The sequence below is a fragment of the Hordeum vulgare genome, chromosome 2H (assembly GCF_904849725.1).
Source record: "Hordeum vulgare subsp. vulgare chromosome 2H, MorexV3_pseudomolecules_assembly, whole genome shotgun sequence".
NCBI lineage: Eukaryota > Viridiplantae > Streptophyta > Magnoliopsida > Poales > Poaceae > Hordeum > Hordeum vulgare.
In genome coordinates this window covers 650,582,505-650,603,975 of record NC_058519.1, presented here as the reverse complement: position 1 = coordinate 650,603,975, position 21,471 = coordinate 650,582,505, and the positions used below count along the sequence as shown (strand labels likewise).

Here is a 21,471-nt window from a genome sequence, read left to right as displayed (position 1 = left end):
GGTTTCCCTCAGGATGCATCCAAGTTGATTGCCGTAACACTTGCACGCTTTTTGTGGATCCGTTGGCTCTAATTTCGTGGGGTGCATCGCCGTGACCATAATTTGTCCGGTCCCGAGCTCATTTGGTTTTATTGCCCTCTTCGGCTTCGATCCTTCACCGACTAAGTCAGCATCATTGTCGGTCTTGGGGCGGTGTTGGTGCTGGTGCAAGATTCGGTGTCGGGGTTGGTCTCACTGCCACCATGACTCCCCAACATGCATTGGTCCAGGTAATTGGAATAGTCATCTCCGGCACGACCAGAACCCCCGGCTTCGTCGTGGCTAGACATATTAATTTCCTATGAGTATTTAAGTATGATAGTTTCATTCTAGGCTGAATAACATGAATAATAAAAAGGGACCTATATTTGGTGAGAATGTTGATTCATTCCCCTTTCCGGCAATTCCTAGGCACTCCATATGTCGTAGTTTCTAGCACTAGTTATGCCGAAATTCACGGAAATTTTCGTCATGACCTTTGCTAAAAAGTGGACATATGGAGGGCCTGAAATTTGACAGAACGTAAATGAATCAACATTCCAACAAAACATAGGCCACTCGGACATTCTGACAAAACTTGCCACAAACTTAGCAGAAATAGAGCACATTGGATTACCTATTAACAATAGCAATTAAATAAAAAAATAGAAATCCCCTCCCCTCCTCTTCTTCTTCTCCTCCTCTCTTCTTCCTCTCGTCCTCCTCTTCTTTTCTTCTCATCCTCCTCTTCTTTTATTCTCCTCTTCCCCTGCTCCTCTCCTTCCTCTCCTCCTCTTCCTCTAATAATTCTAAAACATAATTAACCTAAAATGTAATTCTAAATATTCATAACCTTAATAATTCTAACAAAAAAAAATTAATCTAAAACAAAATTTTAAAAAACATTATTCCCTGGCCTTCCTCCTCCTCTTCTTCCTTTTCTTCCTCTTCTTCTTCTCCTTCTTCTTCTTCTTCTTCTTCTTCTTTTCTTCCTGTCCTTCCTTTCCTCCTCTTCTTCCTCTCCCCCATCTTCTCCTCCTCCTCTTCTTCCTCTCCTTCTCTTCTTCCTCTCCTCCTCTTCTTCCTCTCCTCCTCCTCTTCTTCTCCTCATCTTCTATAGCAGCAATGTAGGAAGAGGGGCAGGGTTACTTGGAGCGGGAGAGAGGGGCGTCGGCGTCAGGACGCGGCGGCGGCGACTGCAGGAGGGGGTGACGGTGTCCGGCGGCGACTGCACGAGGGGGCGGCGGCGGCGGTGGCGACTGCAGGAGGGAGTTGGAGGCAGCAGTGGGAGGGAGAGGAAATTTTTTGGCCGGTTAGTAAACGTAGAAGTAGTGCTGGATTTTTCCTTTATTATATTCCTTTAGCAAACGTAGTAGTAAATTTTTTCTATTTATTATTTTTCTTTTTCTTTTTATTATTTTCCTTTATTATTTTTTCTGTTTATTATTTTCCTTTCCTTTCTCTTTTTACTTCTGTTTTTCTTTTGTATTGCTTTCTCCTTTTTGTTTTTATCCCGACGGCCTCGCACGCAGTCGACGACGAGAATGTCTCCCTCGTGGACACACTGCGTGAATATTACCGAAACCATGTGTTCTTTCATACACAAAATACATACATATATATATAAATGATTGTTTCTCAGCTTCATCGAAGACGTTTCACATTGAGCTTCTTTTCTTTCTTGTTCGTTGTATTGATTGTTCTTTTCCGGCACTGATACGTCTCTATCGTATCTACTTTTCTGAACTCTTTTGCCCTTGTTTTGGACTCTAATTTGCATGACTTGAATGGAACTAACCTGGACTGACGTTGTTTTCAGCAGAATTGCCATGGTGTTGTTTTTGTGCGGAAATGAAAGTTCTCGGAACGTCCTGAAAATTTACGGAGATTTTTTCTGGAATAAAAGAAAAATACCTGCGCAAAGATCCACGTGAGGGGGTGTGCCACTGGGCCACAAGCCCACAAGGCGCGACCACCCCCTAGGCCGCTTCGTGCAGGCTTGTGGGGCCCACGTGGCACCACCACCCCCAATCTGAGTCCTATATCTTCCGTTTCGCCTCGAAAAAATTAGAGAGAAGGTTTCATCGCGTTTTGCGATACGGAGGTGCCGCCACATCCTGTTCTTCATCTGGAGGGCAGATCCGGAGTCCGTTTCGGGCTCCGGAGAGGGGAAATCGTCGCCATCGTCATCATCAACCTTTCTCCATTGACAATTCCATGATGCTCTTCATCGTTCATGAGTAATCTCATCGTAGGCTTGCTGGACGGTGATGAGTTGGATGAGATCTATCATGTAATCGAGTTAGTTTTTGACGGGGATTGATCCCTAGTATCCACTATGTTCTAGATTGATGTTGCTACTACTTGGCTATGCTTAATGTTTGTCACTAGGTCCCGAGTGCCATGATTTCAGATCTGAACCTATTATGTTGTCGCCAATATATGCGTGTTTTAGATCCTATCTTGCAAGTTGTAGTCACCTACTATGCGTTATGACCCGGCAACCCCGGAGTGACAATAGATGGAACCACTCTCGGAGATGACCATAGTATGAGGAGTTCATGTATTCACCGCGTGTTAATGCGTTGGTCCGGTTCTTTATTAAAAGGAGAACCTTAATATCCCGTAGTTTCCATTAGGACCCCACTGCCATGGGAGGAATGGACAATAGATGTCATGCAAGTTCTTTTCCCTAAGCACGTATGACTACATACGGAATACATGCCTACATTAGATTGATGAACGGGAGCTAGCCACATATCTCTCCGTGTTATAGTTGTTACACGATGAATCACATCCGTCACACTCATCCATCACGGATCCACTGCCTACGAGTCTTTTACTACTGGTTCTCGCTACGTTACTTTGCCTAGGCTTGTCCCTTGCTACAAGAGGGATTGGGCCATTTTGCTGGTGTCACTCCGCTGTTACTTGTGCAAGATTTTGTTTGCGCTAATTTCCCGTCAACAAGGCTTTTTCTAGCGCCGTTGCCGGGGATTGCCAAAGCTTTTTCAGGTGCCGTTGCTATCGTACTACCTTGCTACTGATACTTTGCTTGCAGACACTAATCTTTCAGGTGTGGTTGAATTGACAACTCAGCTACTAATACTTGAGAATATCCTTTAGCTTCCCCTTGTGAGCGAATCAATAAATTTGGATTGAATACTCTACCCTCGAATACTGCTGTGATCCCATACGCTTGTGGGACATCAAGGCTTTTTCTGGTGCCATTGCCGGGGAAGCACAGCTATATTCTTTGAGTCACTTGGGATTGACGTCTGCTGATCACTATGAGGAATCCGAAAGATCCAAGAACTAAAATCCTACCTTCCACTACGAGGAGAGGTAAGGAACTGCCATCTAGCTCTGCACTTGATTCACCTTCAGTTTTGAGTAAGTTTGCGACATCACCTCCTGCTAGAAATCTTGATATGTTGCCTGTGCTTGATGATGCTACTTCTGCTGCTTATGATGCTATGCTTGATACTATGCCTGATGATGCTATGCTTGATACTATGCGTGATGATGCTATGCTAGATACTATGCCCGATGATGATATGCTTGATACTATGCCTGATGATGCCATGCTTGATACTATGCCTGTTATGCCTGATACGTGCTATGTTATGGAGGGAGAGATAACTGAGGATTTTCTTGCGTGTAAGGATAGCTATGATGTTGAGAAACTTCTGCGCAAGTGGAAAGAAAAATCTCTGAACGCTAGGATGAAATACGACCCGAAGTTTGCCACTTCGCCTATCTTTGTGACCGATAAGGATTACGAATTCTCTGTCGAACGTGAGTTAATCACTCTGGTCGAATCTGATACATTTCACGGTTATGAGTCTGAGACGGTTGTAGCCCATCTTACCAAACTGCACGATATAGCCACCCAATTCACTAGTGAGGAAAAGATCCGCCACTACTATATGCTCAAGTTGTTTCATTTCTCGCTAAAGGATGATGCTAAGACCTGGTTCACTTCTCTTGCTCCTGGTTGTGTGCATAGCCCCCAGGATATGGTCTACTACTTCTCTGAAAAATATTTCCCTGCCCATAAGAAGCAAGCTGCCTTGCAGGAAATATACAACTTTTCTCAAGCTAAAGAAGAGAGTCTCCCACAAGCTTGGGGGAGGCTTATCCAGCTACTGAATGCTTTGCGTGATCACCCTCTTGAGAAGAACGAAATACTTGATATCTTCTATAATGGACTTACCGATGCTTCCAAAGACCATCTAGATAGTTGTGCTGGTTGTGTTTTTAGGGAACGAACCGTAGAACAAGCTAAGATTCTATTGAATAAGATCTTGTGCAATGAGATTGCTTGGACTATTCCCGAACCACCTCCTAAGCCAACTCCGAAGAAAAGAGGTATTCTATTCCTCAGTCCCGAAGATATGCAAGAAGCCAGGAAATCTATGCGAGAGAAAGGCATTAGATCTGAAGATGTCAAAAATCTACCACCTATCGAAGAGATCCATGGTCTCGATAACCCGATACAAGTAGTAGAAGTAAATTCTCTGTGTAGGTTTGATGAGAGTGATATTCCTTTTGATAAACCTACTAGCCTATGCATGGATGAATTTGATAACTTTGTTGCCAAACAACAAAGTTTCAATGATTATGTTAGCAGACAATTGGAAAAGAATGCTCGTATGCTTAGTCATTTAAGTGCTTGTGTGGACAGAAATGTCAACGATCTTAAACTTCTGAGTAAACATGCCTCTATGGTTACTACTCAGGTAGAACAAGTACTTAAAGCTCAGAATGACTTGCTCAACGAGTTGAATGACAATTCCGTCAGAGTCATGACTAGAGGCGGTAGAATGACCCAGGAACCTGTGTATCCTGAGGGTCATCCGAAGAGAGTTGAACAAGATTCTCAAGGAGTTAGCACTGATGCACCTAGTCATCCTAGAAAGAAGAAGAAAGATGATAGGAACCTGCACGCTAGCAACCCTGTTGCTGCTACACCTGAGAGTCCAAACGATGCCTCTGTCTCTGATGCGGAAACACAATCTGGTGATGAACATGAGCCTAATGATAATATCAATAGTGATGTTCATGAAGATGCTCAGCCTAGCAATGAAAAGGATGTGGAGATTGAACCTAGTGTTGATATTGATAACCCACAACCTAAGAATAGAAGATACGATAAGAATGACTTCACTGCTAGGAAGCATGGTAAAGAATGGGAACCGTGGGTTCAGAAACCTATGCTCTTTCCTCCCAAACCATCCAAGAAAAAGGATGATGAGGATTTTGAGCGCTTCGTTGAAATGATCAGACCCGTCTTTCTGCAGATGCGTTTCACGGATATGCTCAAGATATCTCCGTATGCTAAGTACATGAAAGATATTTTGACTAATAAGAGGAGGATACCTGATCTGGAGATCTCCGCCATGCTTTTCAATTACACTTTCAAGGGTGGAACTCCTAAGAAACTAGGTGATCCCGGTGTGCCCACTATACCTTGCTCCATTAAAGGCAACTACGTTAGAACTGCGTTATGCGACCTTGGAGCCGGTGTTAGTGTTATGACTCTCTCTCTTTATCGTAGACTTGAACTGGGCAAGTTGACACCCACTGAAATCTCTCCGCAAATGGCCGACAAATCAACTGCTTTCCCTATCGGCATTTGCGAGGATGTGCCTGTTGTGGTTGCTAACACCACTATCTTAACAGACTTTGTTATCTTGGATATTCCCGAGGACGATGCCATGGCTGTCATCCTCGGAAGACCCTTTTTAAACACTGCAGGGGCTGTTATAGATTGCAACAAAGGCAATGTCACTTTCCATGTCAACGGTAATGAGCATATGGTGCACTTTCCGAAGAAACAATATCGAGTACATTGCATCAATGCTATCGAAAAAACTTCATCGATTCTTGTCGAGATCTTTGAATGCTTATTCCTCGTGTCAAGATGAAGTATGATTTGCTTGCTGGGGAGATACACATCCCCATTGAGGTGACCTAGTGACTATTCGAAAATTCTCTGTTCTTTTTTGCGATTCGGGAAAGTTATGTCGAGGGGATTTGATCAACCCCATTGATGGATTTCTTTCGATGACCATGAGATGGATGAATCAAGGAGTCACAAACCTTTGTTCCAAGATTTCACTTTCGATTGCTTAGAAGAAAAATGATAGGTTTAGTTTAGTTTTCCCTGTTTCCTGTCTTAGCATCCGGTAGAAAAGTACCCCGAAAATAAAAGTTCTCCGAACGCTTTGAAAATCTAGTATGATTTTTTCTGGAAAATTTGAAAAGTACTGGGACAAAGAGTCTGTCTGGGGGCCACACCAGTGGGCCACAAGCCCTAGGGGCGCGGGCACCCCCGTGGCCGCGCCACCCAGGCTTGTAGGGCCCACAGGCACCCCCTCCACTCATTCTTGCTCTCATCCAGTTCTCCTACCTCCAAAAAAAATCGTTTCGTAGATCAAACCCGTGTTCTTGCTCCTCTTGCTGGGATTTTCGATCTCTTTGCTCAAATCACCGTTCTCCGAACTGTTTTGGGGAAATTACTCCTTGGTAAGTGACTCCTCCATTGGTCCAATTAGTTTTTGCTCTAGTGCCTTATACTCCGCGTATTTTTGCTGCCTTGGTGACCATGTTCTTGAGCTTTGCATGCTGATTCTAGCTGGTCCCAAGTAGTTTTGATGCGTAATATGGTCTCTAGGCACTTGGTTGAGTAGTTGCTACAAGTTTAGTTGAACCTTGTTCACCTTTCCTTTGGGTCACTAAAAATTTCACAAAAAGGAAGATGTTCAGGAGAAACTTTCATGGTGGTTCCTCAAGCAAGAGAGTTTCTCGTCTGGCGATTAGGAGCCTGATCCTTACCAACCTAGGGACACGCAGGTCCAACCATGTGAATGGCCTTCTGATGAATTTATGATTGAGGCAGGCTTCAAAGATGAGTTTGATGCATTTGTTCGCAACGTCGGACTCGAAGAATTCATCTGTGATAAATGTGAACAGTATGTTGCTCTCACTACCTCTTTTGGTCGTAGGTTCAAATTCTCAGCTGGCCATGAGCCATCGGTACTGTTTGATCTCTATGATAAATCGTATACCATGGATTTAGAGGATTTGAGTAGAATTTGCAAAATACCTATTTGGGATAACCTCAATGATCCTCCTAAATCTTCGGTTAGAGATTTTTGCGCTGGTATTATGGTTGGACAAACTAGAGACATTACGCAAGCTACCATGGGGAGTATTCATTTTCCTTCCTTGCATTACTTTGCCCTCTTCATAGGTAGATGCTATAATGGCAAGATTGAGCATTGTCACCTATGCGCACCCGACCTTAGTATCCTTAAGAGCGCAGTGACAGGTGACAAAAGCTTCAACATGGGAGCTATTATAGCAAGGACGCTGAATAAGAATGCTATTGAGGGGGATTTCTTTGGTGCCATCTATGCCACTTGCATAGCAAATTTTCTTGGAGTACCTGATACGTCTCAAACGTATCTATAATTTTTGATGGTTTCATGTTGTTATCTTGTCAACTTTGGATGTTTTATATACCTTTTATATCTTTTTGGGACTAACTTATTAATTCAGTGCCAAGTGCCAGTTCTTGTTTTTCTGTGTTTTTGACTCTTTTCAGATCTGATTTTGGAACGGAGTCCAAACGGAATAAAATCCCCGAAATAAATTTTTTCAGAACAGAAGAAGATCGGGGGACTTGAGGGCCAAGGCAGGAGGCCCACAGGGAGTCCACAAGCCATGTCGCCGCGGCCAGGGGGCCCGCGGCCACCAGGCTTGTGGCCTCCCTGGCGCTCCCCTGCCCTAGCTCTTTGGCCTATATATTCCCTAAAATCCCAGAAAAAATCAGGGCGTCCACGAAACCACTTTTCCGCCGCCACAAGCTTCCGTTTCTGCGAGATCTCATCTGGAGACCCTTCCCGGTGCCCTGTCGGAGGGGACTTTGGAGCTGGAGGGCTTCTACATCAACATCATTGCCTCTCTAATGACTCGTGAGTAGTCTACCTCACACCTATGGGTCCGTAGTTAGTAGCTAGATGGCTTCTTCTCTCTCTTGGATCTTCAATACAAAGTTCTCCATGATCTTCATGGAGATCTATCCGATGTAATCCTCTTTGGTGGTGTGTTTGTCGAGATCCGATGAATTGTGGATTTGTGATCAGATTATCTATGAATTATATTTGAGTCTTTGTTGATTTCTTATATGCATGATTTGATATCCTTGTAAGTCTCTCCAAGTCTTGGGTTTTGTTTGGCCAACTAGATCTATGATTCTTGCAATGGGAGAAGTGCTTGGTTTTGGGTTCATACCGTGCGGTGACCTTTCCCAGTGACAGAAGGGGCAGCAGGACACGCATCATGTTGTTGCCATCAAGGGTAAGAAGATGGGATTTCATCATAAATTTGAGATTGTCCATCTACATCATGTCATCTTGCTTAAGGCGTTACTCTGTTCTTATGAACTCAATACACTAGATGCATGCTGGATAGCGGTTGACGTGTGGAGTAATAGTAGTAGATGCAGAAAGTATCGGTCTACTTGTTTTGGACGTGATGCCTATAGATATGATCATTGCCATAGATAACGTCATGACTTTGCGCGGTTCTATCAATTGCTCAACAGTAATTCTTTCACCCACCGTCTACTTGCTTTCACGAGAGAAGCCACTAGTGAACACTACGGCCCCCGGGTCTATTCACAACTATCATCTCAGCTTTTACTTTTACTTTGCTTTGTTTACCTTTTGCTTTTAGTTCTAACTTTGGACACAATCTATAAGGGATTGACAACCCCTTCATAGCGTTGGGTGCAAGCTCTTTGTGTTTGTGCAGGTACTTGTGACTTGACGCGATCCTCCTACTGGATTGATACCTTGGTTCTCAACTGAGGGAAATACTTACCGCCGCTGTGCTACATCACCCTTTCCTCTTCAAGGGAACACCAACGCAAGGCTCCAAGGCCGCGGGGGAATCCTTTGCATATTTGCCAAGGAAATCCCTATAGGCGTAGCCAACAGCAGAAGGATTTCTCGCGCCGTTGCCGAGGAGGATCGCTTGCCGAGGAGTATCAAGACAAGAATAATCTCCCGTCAACACGCCGATTTCTCGTGCCGTTGCCGGGGAGATCAAGTCAAGATCTATCCAAGTAGGTGTCACAAACACATCTCTTGCATTTACCTTTTTTGCCAGTTGCCTTTCGTTTTCCTCTCCCCCACTTCACATTTGCCGTTTTCATTTGCCTTTCTCCTTTGCCTTTTTCTTTTGCCTTTTGCCGTTTTCCTTTGCCAGTTTTCTTGCTCGCTTGTGTTCTTGTTTGTTTGTTGAACTCATCATGGCTGAGAACACCAAACTTTGCGACTTCTCGAATACTAATAATAACGATTTTATTAGTACTCCGATTGCTCCCGCCACTAGTGCGGAATCATATGAAATCAACGCTCCCTTGCTGAATCTTGTTATGAAAGAGCAATTTTCTGGCCTTCCTAGTGAAGATGTCGCATCCCATCTTAATACTTTCATTGAACTTTACAATATGCAAAAGAAGAAAGATGTGGATAATGATGTTTTTAAATTGAAGCTTTTTCCGTTCTCTTTGCGAGATCGTGCAAAAACTTGGTTTTCTTCTTTGCCTAAAAATAGTATCGATTCTTGGAATAAGTGCAAAGATGCTTACATATCCAAGTATTTTCCACCGGCTAAGATTATCTCTCTCCGTAACGATATCATGAATTTCAAGCAACTTGATCATGAACACGTTGCACAATCTTGGGAGTGGATGAAGTTAATGATTAGAAATTGTCCCGCTCATGGTTTGAGTTTATGGATGATTACACATATCTTTTACGCTGGTTTGAATTTTGCTTCTCACAAAATCTTGGACTCCGCCTCAGGTGGAACGTTCATGGAAATCACGTTAGGAGAAGCTACAAAACTCCTAGACAATATCATGACCAACTACTCTCAGTGGCACACTAAAAGGTCACCTGCTAGCAAAAAGGTACACACTATAGAAGAAATTAACTCGCTTAGTGCTAAGATGGACGAGTTGATGAATTTGGTTGCTAGTAGAAATGCTCCTTTAGATCCTAATGACATGCCACTATCTTCCTTGATTGAGAGTAGCAACGCTAGTTTGGACGTTAATTTTTTTGGTAGGAACAATTTTGGCAACAACAATGCTTTTAGAGGAAACTATGTTCCTAGGCCTTTTCCTAGTAACTCCTCTAACAACTATGGCAATTCCTACAACAATACTTATGGAAATCATAACAAATTACCTTCTGATTTAGAGAGTAATATCAAAGAGTTCATCAACCCTCAAAAGATTTTCAATGCGTCCATAGAGGAAAAAACTACTCAAAATAGACGATTTGGCTAAGAGCGTTGATATGATGTCGTGTGATATTGATGCTTTGAAAGTTAGATGTGCTCCTCCCAAGGTTAACTTGGATGAAACTTTAAAAGCTATGCGTGTCTCCATGAATGAGAGCAAAGAAAGAACCGCCCAAATTCGCGCTAAGCATGAATGGTTTAAAAGGGTGCGTTCTAGTGATGCAAATCACGAAGATCTAAAAGTGCTTGGTATGACTCCTCTTGAATATTTGTTTTCGCGTGTCAAACCTATTGATGAAGGGGCTGGATATGAATCCACTTTGGTTGAAAAACGCCCCAATGATTCGGAGTCCACCTGTCTTGATGATAAAGGTGTGGAGAGTGGAGTAGAAGAAATCAAAATATTGGGTACTAATGAAACTCCCACTTTGGATTTCAAGGAATTCAATTATGATAGTTGCTCCTTGTTTGAATGCATTTCCTTGATGCAATCCATTGCAAACTCTCCACATGCTTATAGCGAAAGCAAAGCCTTTACCGCACATATCGTAGATGCTATGACGAAATCTCTTGAAGAGAAACTCGAATTAGAAGTCTCTATACCTAGAAAACATCATGATGAGTGGGAACCTACTATCAAAATCAAAATAAAAAACTATGAATGCAATGCTTTGCGTGATTTGGGTGCTAGTGTTTCCGCGATTCCAAAGTCTTTATGTGATATTCTTGGTTTTCATGAGATTGAAGAGTGTTCTCTTAATTTGCATCTTGCGGATTCTACTGTCAAGAAACCCATGGGAAGGATCAAGGATGTTCTTATTGTTGCAAATGAGAACTATGTACCCGTGGATTTCATTGTACTTGACATAGATTGCAATCCTTCATGTCCCATTATTCTTGGTAGACCTTTCCTAAGGACTATTGGCGCTATCATCGATATGAAGGAAGGGAATATCACTACAAGGAAAATGCTAATACACGACGCTATATTTTCGTCGCTACATCGTCATGGTTTTTAGTTTACGACGATCTCACGACGAAAAACCAAGTGTCAAAAACGGAGCGTCACAAATGAACAGCAGCGATGTTTTGATCAAAATCGTCGTAACCTTTACGACGATTCCTGGATTGTTGTAACCTTTACGACGATCCTAAATCGTCATTGGCAATCTAACCCAGTCCTACGTGGCAGTCCTACGTGGCAAAATTACGACGAAATCAAAACATCATGGTTGAAATCAGCCCAACCAATTTCAATTGATCACATGGGCTGATTTTATTTTTTGGGCCTTTTTCTTATTGGGCTTCTTTTTGGACCTTAGCCCATTTATAGCCACTTTTATATTTTCTTTTTCGAATTTTTTTTGGGCCCTGACCTTTTAGTGCCCAAATACATTTGGTCCAGTTTCAGTTTTGGCCTTTTTTCATTTTTGAATTCAGCAACTTTTTTTTCCAGAACTTGGTTTCATTTCTATTTATTGGGCATTTTCAACCAATTATTTGTCCAATATTAAATGCAGCACTATTTCATATTCAAATCAAGAAAACTCCAAGTCGAATTAAAATCATCCATCATATAACATCACATAATACATCTCCCAGGTTTACATAACACAATAACTTATCTCATTCACAGTTGACAATCAAATACCGGTTTTCACAGCTAAAGCATCAACCCAGAAGAATCTCAAAAGAAAATACAGAAATTAGCACTCGCTGTGAAGAAGTCATCCTGCTCTTGCTTCCCCACTCCTAGTTTTGCATCCCTTATACCAGCTTTTATGGGCTCTAGTATACCTGCATTCAAACAAAGTAATGTATTATTGAGGCGCAGGAACTAGATGGCAATGCTAAATTGTAAAACGTCTTTCAAAGAACAAAATATCATCTTAGGTGAAACTGTAGCATAAGTTTAAACAAAATATGAGGCAGAAATAGTTTGTGACTCTAACAAAGGGATACATACACATGATCCAAGATAATAGAAAGACAAATCAGAGAGTTAACAAAATGTCGTGGCGAAATACCGAACTACACTAAGTTGCATAATACCACATACTTCTATACATTAATGCAGAATATAAAGCTCACATATTGATTACTGAAATTATCGCCCTTGTGCTTCAGTACAATAGGTAAATTAGATTTTAAATTCATAGGATAATCTGATCCTACTAGATCAACCAATAAAAACTCCTAGAATTATCGAACTACACTAAATTCAAGCATGTCATCATGCCTTTTCAAAAATGTCACCATGCCTTTAGGAATTTAGTTGACATGAAATTTTCCATGCACGAAAAGGATAAATGTAGAATCAACAAAACCAACAATGCAGGACAAAAAAAATCTACTTACAACAGTGACTCAAGCATGACCTTAAGTTCAATTTGATATGCTCAATAAATAGTAAATAACACATACAAGCAAGCATGTATTCCTCAGGAGAAGGGAATGTATCATTGGTCTAGTAAGTATAATATCACCTGCGACAATGAAGTAGCCGCATGCATGTTTTTTTTAATGATCAAGCATTGAAATGTGTCTCATTGTGTATTACAAAAGTTGCATGCATGTGAGAAACTCTTGACACAAGATAAGTGTGATAACTGAGAGCATGATAGGTTATTACAGAGAGGTAGGTAAGCACAAACGTAAAGATCTGAGTGGACTTGTGGATAATGCATCCAAAATGGGTTTTCTTTTTGTATGATTCACACTTGTATGATGCAATATAGGTGATAGTTCAGTTTATAATTGCATCATGCATGCTACTAATAGAATTTTACAATGTTGATTAGATAGAACAAGCATAGCTGTGCAGACTATACATTCTTTCTATTATTTTGGGAGAGAGTATAAATTAGAATCGTTGGCCGCAGCAATTTTGCTGTGTTAAATAATACATCTGAATATACAGCACTGAACAAGCATAATTAGAATCAAGCACACCAAGAAAGATGACTTATTTTTTGTGCTACAAAAGCATGTACACCAGCAGGAGTTTTACAACAAAACAAAGCTCTGTCATTGTAGTGCAGAAATGGTAGAGGTTGATATGTGCAGCAAAGTGCAGAGACCCACAGCAGGATACTCCATAGTCCTAACAATCAGGTAGATCAAGGCCAGATATACGGCAATGCACAAACAATACTAGCATCTAACGGTTTTATATAGATAGACAGAATCGAAATCGCGTACATGATGCAGAGCAGCAGAGCAGAGGACACCGGCCGGAGGGACGGGTATAAAAAAATGGTTGATTTATTTGGGGGTTAGCAGCAACTAGCTAGTACCATCAGGGCTGGAGTCATCTTTGAAATAGGACATGTGTAGCATCTGGCTGCTAGATCTTCCGTAACTGATGAGCTCGTCACAGAAAGAAGGGTCAACCTCGCGAAGGGCACGGTGTATCACAATTAGCGTCTTGAGCGCAACCTAACGAATCAGAAACGAAAGTTTGTCAATCATAAGCACCATTCCACCTTAGTTACTCAACATCACCCAGACAGTAGCAACATGACAGAACCAACAGTCTGAATTTTCGGGTAAAACGACACGGTGCAGAACTGCATAAACAGGACAGTTCCATCCATGATCCATCTACTCGGACTCAATCTTATATACCATGAATATGAGGAAATTTATGATGGTGAGACATACCGCCCAGTTGCGCGTCTTGGAGAGGCGTCTGGCGAGGGCGCGGATGCAGTAGGCCACGTCCGCCCGAGCCCTCCCGGAATTAAGATGCATGAAGATTTCTGAGAAGATGAAGCACATGGTGAGAACCGTGGCGTTTTCGACGAAAGAAATATCATGCTCTTCTTGCTCCTCCATGTAGGAACATGAGTTTGCTATTACCTCTGATGTACTTCTCCTTTGCAGGCCGCTCCACATGGTTGGTGGCCTTGAAGATGGCGATGTCCAGTTGCTGTTGCAAAGAGCGATAACATTACAATTTTTTTAAACAATCTCTAGAATTAAAATTTTGGATGAATGATGCAAGAGCGAGGGATAGAGATGGTGATTTCTAGTGCTTGGTACCTTGTAGTCGCTGTTCACTTTGGCGATGCTGACGGTGGTGGAGTCTGGTGGAGTCCTTGAGGGCGCCCACATACTTCCTGATGCTGGTGCCGCCGCCGGCCATCCTTGGTTCTGATCTGCAAAGCAGAGGAAATGGAAGGGTTCTTCAGAGCTGGTAAACTGCCAAAAACTCGTGCATCGCTGTCCGTCCCATGCATGGCGTGCGAAAGAGATGGATGTGAAGCAAGCAGAAAAAAGAGATGGCATCCGATCTAATCTATCTATCTAACATAGCATCAGAGGAAACGAGCGAGCAGAGCACGAACTGTTGATCGAAGGCAGCAAAACGGAAGGAATCGTCTGGGGCGAAGAAGAAGAAGAAGAAGAATGGAATCAGAGTTGGGGACTGAATTCTGTGAGGGTGCGTGAGAAACGAGGGAGACGGAGACGAAGTATAAACAAACAAAGAAACAAACTAGCAGAATCGGAACAAGCAAAGAGACCAGACCGGATCGGATCCCCAAAGAAGACATTAAGAATTTATGAGCCAAATGATTTTTAGAATTATTAACTTGAACGGAAGCTCACTGTTTCCATCTTCTATATATCCATGATTTTCTTTTTCTAAAGTAAGCATCAAGAAAGAAGAATGACAATCAAATTTCACACAAAAACTGCAGCAATACTTGTTGTTATGTTGTGTCCATAACAATCGCAATTGATGTCCACTTCAGATCAGGTTTGGAAGGGGTAGAAAGATAGGTTGGAGCTCACCATGTGTGGAGTAGGAGGTGGATGCAGGGGAGGGGTGGAGGACGTCCTGTAGCAGAACCTTCTCCTCATCAGAGCAACCTACACATAACATAGGAAGGGGAGACGAATAAATGATGGTGATAAAAGGGCCTTCAACATGTTCAGATCGGGAAGAGAAACAACAACAAAAATACAGAACAGAAAAAGAACCTTTCGTGGCATGCTGTACTAGGAGCAAATCCTCTCTCTCCGCTAGGGTTTGGGGCGCTCAGAGGCTCCATGGGGCCGCTGCATGGTGGGGGAAATGGGACTCCATATCCATGGCGGCGTCCCGTCCCACAGAGGTGTGCCCCTCCTGTCGTCGTTTCCGGTACGCCAATGATGACCTACAAAGAAGGAAGAGAACATGAGGTGAGCCGAGGAGGAGATGGTGGGCGATGGAGGGGAGAGGCTTAACGGTGCTGTATCCGGGCACCTATGACCTCACCGTGGCCTTCCGTGGTGGATCCCGACGAACAAAAGGGGGAGCCGCGGATCTGCACGGAGGTAAGGGAGGCGCGGACCAAAGGGATCTCGCCGGTGTGCTGCGTGCGGATGGAGCTCACCCGAACCGGGTGGTGTGGGTGGCGGTGGTGCGGGCGGCGGCAAGGGAGAGGAGTTCGTGCGGAGAGACGAGGTGACTTGGGTTGGGTGGGTTAGAGCGAGAGAGAGCTCGTGAGCCGCTGGAGGACGCACGCGCCGCATCTCACCGGACAGAAGCCATCGATTCACGACGAAGATTGTCGGGATCGTGCACGGGAGTGGTGGCGGCGTTAAGGGAGGAGTAAAGCTCTAGGGTTCCTGCGAGATACAGAGATAGAAAGGTCAGGAGGGGTTGGTGCGGTTTAGGTGTGTGAGAGAGAGAGGGGTTTGGTGCGGTGGGATGGATCACAAGTGGATGGATGGATGGATGGACTGATGTTTGCCATGTCACCGATCCAAGCCACAAGTGATCCCACCAATTAGAATTGAGTTTTATTTAGTTTTTTCTCTTATAAGGCAAATAGTCAATGTTATGTCAAAATTCATGGCAAAGTTTGTATAAATGATCTCACATTTTGCATAAGTGTGCATCTTGGAATGGCAAACAATGTTGCTAAATGGAGTTCTCATTTTCCTTGCACGGAAATTAAATTTTTCATTTTTTTCAGTGCCCAAACTGAGTATTTTTGTGAAGAACGTATCATATATTTGATGCAAAATTAGACCAAATCATTTTATAAAAAGTAGGCCACATTTAATGTATAATTGACCAAAATATGAGGGTAATCAAATAAATAGAAATAGCACTTCCTTCACAAAGTGCTATTCTGAACAAAATAGGAAAATGAATAAATTATTTTTGAACTATGGAAGGAAGGGTTTTCACATATTTGAGGAATATATGATCCAAAGTATTTATGAGAATTTTTCGAATTTTTTTAAAATGATATAATAGTAGGTTGCTTCACAAACTAGGCGGGTTTGGCGCGTGACATAGAATGGTCCCACGAGTGACATGTCAACATAGTTGAAACATGTTACGACATTTTTATAATTGTCGTAAAAGTTATGACGATCTCATCTCATGCGGTTACGACGTTTTTGACTCACATCGTCATAATTTATATGTAGATTTGATCCCCTCAAACGGTTTACGATGATCTCGGATGAAATCGTCATAGATTTATGACGAATTGATCAACGACGTCTTAAAAAACGTCATGTATGGGCATATTTCTTGTAGTGTATTAGATTTCAATTTCCTCTAAAGAAGGGCATGGAGCATTTTCCTAGAAAGAAAATAAGATTTCCTTATGAATCTATGATGAGGGCTACTTATGGTTTGAGCACCAAAGATGACTATACGTGATTCCATCACCTTATGCCTAGCTAAGGGCGTTAAACAATAGCGCTTGTTGGGAGGCAACCCAACAAATCTATCCTTTTTCTTTCTATTTTGTGTTTTACACACTTTCATAATTCTGTTATGATTGTGTTTTTTGTGTTTCTTTTGCGTTTGTGCCAAGTAAAACCGTTATGATTAGTCTTGGGGATGATCGTTTGATCATGCTGGAAAAGACAGAAACTTTTTGCTCACGAAAAGAATTTTCGTTTTTTTTCTGTGAGAGATTTTGAGTTGATTCTTTTTTCTTCTGTTTGCTACGCAAATTCTTCATATTTTCGTAATTTGTCAGAATTTGTTAGGTACCAGAAGTATACGAAGTATACAGATTGCTACAGACTAGTCTGCTATTAACAGATTCTGTTTTTGTTGAGTTGGTTGCTTATTTTGATGAAACTATGGATAGTATCGGGGGGTATTAGACATGGAAGATTGAAAATACAGTAACCCAACATCAACATAAGTAGAATTTAAGTTTGCTACAGTACCTAAGGAAGTGGTGGTTTGCTTTCTTATACTAATGATATCACGAGTTTCTGTTTAAGTTTCGTGTTGTGAAGTTTTCAAGTTTTGGGTGAAGTTCTTATGGACAAAGAGATAAAGAGTGGCAAGAGCTCAAGCTTGGGGATGGCCAAGGCACCCCAAGTTGCTTCAAGGATGTCGAAAAATCCTAAGCTTGGGGATGCCCCTGGGAGACATCCCCTTTTTCGTCTTCAATCCATCGGTAACGTTACTTGGGGCTATATTTTTATTCACCACATGTTATGTGTTTTGCTTGGAGCGTCCTGTATCGTAGGAGTCTTTTCTTTTTGTTGTGTCACAATCTTCCTTGCTGCACACCTAGAGAGAGAGACATGCACTCATCGTGATTTTGTCGAGCTTCACTTATATCCTTGGCTTAGGCAATTCAGCTCACATGTGTTTCACTTATATCTTTTGAGCTAGTTGATTTTGCTCTATGTGTTTCACTTCTATCTTTTGGAGCACGGCTGTGCGTGGCCTGGTAGTTGATCTATTCTATGAAAGTAGTCTCAAAAGGGGTAGTTACCCAAAGGGATATGAAAACTTCCACCTTCATGTGCATTGAGTAGTTAGAGAAGTTTGATTCATCTCAATTAGTTTTGAGTTGTGGTTGTGGTAATATTGAAGTTATACTAGTAAGGTGTTGTGGATCTAGAAATACTTGAGTTGAAGTTAGTGATTCCTGTAGCATGCACGTATGGTGAACCGCTATGTTATGAAGTCTGAGCATGATTAGTTTATTGGTTGTCATCCTTTGTGTAGCGGTCGGGATCGCGCGGTGGTTTATACCTACCAACCCTTCCGCTAGGAGTATGCGTTGAATGCTTTGTTTAGATTGCTACTAAAACTTTTGCAACAAGTATATGATTTCTTCATGACTAATGTTGAGTCCATGATTTAGATGCACTTTCACCTTCCACCATCACTATCTTCTTTAGTGTCGTGCAACTTTCGCCGGTCCATAAAACCCACCATTAGCCTCCCTCAAAACAGCCACCATACCTACCTACTATGGCTTTTTCAAAGCCATTCCGAGATATATTGCCATGCAACTACCACCATGACATGTGCCACAGCTTCTACATTGCCATTGCATGATCATAAGATAGCTAGCATGATGTTTCCATTGATGTCTATGCCATGATAGATCATTGTGACGGTACACTACCGAAGGCATTCCATATAGAGTCATCTTTTGCTCTAAGTTTTGAGTTGTAAGTGTGATGATCATGATTGATGGAGCATTGTCCCATGTGAGAAAATAAAAGAGGCCAAAGATGCCCACAAAAAAAATTAAAAATAAAATAAAAAAGAGGCCAAAGAGCCCACCAAAAAAATGAGAGAAAAAGAGAGAAGGGACAATGCTACTATCTCCTTTCCACACTTGTGCTTCATATTAAGCACCATGATCTTCATGATTGAGAGTCTCTCATTTTGTCACCACCATATAGCTAGTGGGAAATTTTCATTATATAACTTGGCTTGTATATTCCAATGATGGGCTTCCTCAAAATTGCCTTAGGTCTTTGTGAGCAAGCAAGTTGGATGCAAACCCACTAGTTTTCTTTAAGAGCTTTCACATACTCTTAGCTCTAGTGCATCATTTGTATGGCAATCCCTACTCATTCACATTGATATCTATTGATGAGCATCTCCATAGCACATTGATATGCCTAGTCGATGTGACCATCTCCTCCTTGTTTACCTTGCAACCTCCACCATACTCCATTCCACTTATAGTGCTAAAACCATGGCTCACGCTCATGTATTGCGTGAGAGTTGAAAAGTTTGAGAAAGTAAAGGTGTGAAAACAATTACTTGGCCAATACCGAGGTTGTGCATGATTTAAATTCGTTGTGCAAGGATGATAGAGCATAGCCAGACTATATGATTTTGTAGGGATAACTTTCTTTTGGCCTTGTTATTTTGAAAGTTCATGATTACCTTGCTAGTTTGCTTGAAGTATTATTGTCTCCATGTCAATAGCAAACTATTGTTTTGAATCTAACGGATCTGAACATTCATGTCACATAAGAGGAGTTACAAAGGACATCTATGCTAGGTAGCATGAAAGCATCAAAAAATCATTCTTTATCACTTCCCTACTCGAGGACGAGCAGGAGTTAAGCTTGGGGATGCTTGATACGTCTCAAACGTATCTATAATTTTTGATGGTTCCATGTTGTTATCTTGTCAACTTTGGATGTTTTATATACCTTTTATATCTTTTTTGGGACCAACTTATTAATTCAGTGCCAAGTGCGAGTTCCTGTTTTTCCTATGTTTTTGACTCTTTTCAGATCTGATTGGAACGGAGTGCAAACGGAATAAAATCCCCGAAATAAATTTTTCCAGAACAGATGAAGATCGGGGGACTTGAGGGCCAAGGCAGGAGGCCCACACGGAGCCCACAAGCCCTGTTGCCGCGGCCAGGGGGCGGCCACCAGGCTTGTGGCCTCCCTGGCGCTCCCCTGCCCTAGCTCTTTGGCCTATATATTCCCTAAAATCCCAGAAAAAATCAGGGCGTCCACGAAACCACTTTTCCGCCGCCGCAAGCTACCGTTTCCGCGAGATCTCATGTGGAGACCCTTCCCGGTGCCCTGCCGGAGGGGACTTTGGAGCTGGAGGGCTTCTACATCTACATATTGCCTCTCCAATGACTCGTGAGTAGTCTACTTCAGACCTACGGGTCCGTAGTTAGTAGCTAGATGGCTTCTTCTCTCTCTTGGATCTTCAGTACAAAGTTCTCCATGATCTTCATGGAGATCTATCCGATGTAATCCTCTTTGGCGGTGTGTTTGTCGAGATCCGATGAATTGTGGATTTGTGATCAGATTATCTAAGAATTATATTTGAGTCTTTGTTGATTTCTTATATGCATGATTTGATATCCTTGTAAGTCTCTCCGAGTCTTGGGTTTTGTTTGGCCAACTAGATCTATGATTCTTGCAATGGGAGAAGTGCTTGGTTTTGGGTTCATACCGTGCGGTGACCTTTCCAAGTGACAAAAGGGGCAGCAAGGCACGCATTGTGTTGTTGCCATCAAGGGTATAAGGATGGGTTTTCATCATAAATTTGAGATTGTCCATCTACATCATGTCATCTTGCTTAAGGCGTTACTCTGTTCTTATAAACTCAATACACTAGATGCATGCTGGATAGCGGTCGACATGTGGAGTGATAGTAGTAGATGCAGAAAGTATCGGTCTACTTGTTTTGGACGTGATGCCTATAGATATGATCATTGCCATAGATAACGTCATGACTTTGCGTGGTTCTATCAATTGCTCGACAGTAATTCGTTCACCCACCGTCTACTTGCTTTCACGAGAGAAGCCACTAGTGAACACTACGGCCCCGGGGTCTATTCACAACTATCATCTCATCTTTTACTTTTACTTTGCTTTGTTTACTTTTTTGCTTTCAGTTCTCACTTTGCAAACAATCTATAAGGGATTGACAACCCCTTCATAGCGTTGGGTGCAAGCTCTTTGTGTTTGTGCAGGTACTTATGACTTGACGCGATCCTCCTACTGGATTGATACCTTGGTTCTCAACTGAGGGAAATACTTACCGCCGGTGTGCTACATCACCCTTTGCTCTTCAAGGGAACACCAACGCAAGGCTCCAAGGCCGCAGGGGAATCCTTTGCATATTTGCCAAGGAAATCCCTATAGGCGTAGCCAGCAGCAGTACCCATCCGCGCAGGAGATCCCTGGCTCCATACAACTTTCCTTGATCGCGTCGCTATGACACGCTACCAGTTCCTTGAGAGGGATGATGAATCCCTCCTATACCGATTGATATTTAACCGGTAGCGTGTTTTCCATATTACCCTTCCCGCTCCTGCTCTCTTTGACTTTCAGGTGAAACATCGATACTACATAACCAGAGGAGAGGCAGAGGAG

General features: G+C 42.4%; 1 pseudogene; it reads right to left on the bottom strand.

Moving 5' to 3' along the window:
* Positions 1-12,028: 12,028 nt before the first annotated feature.
* Positions 12,029-14,528, bottom strand: LOC123428913 (annotated as a pseudogene).
* Positions 14,529-21,471: the final 6,943 nt, after the last annotated feature.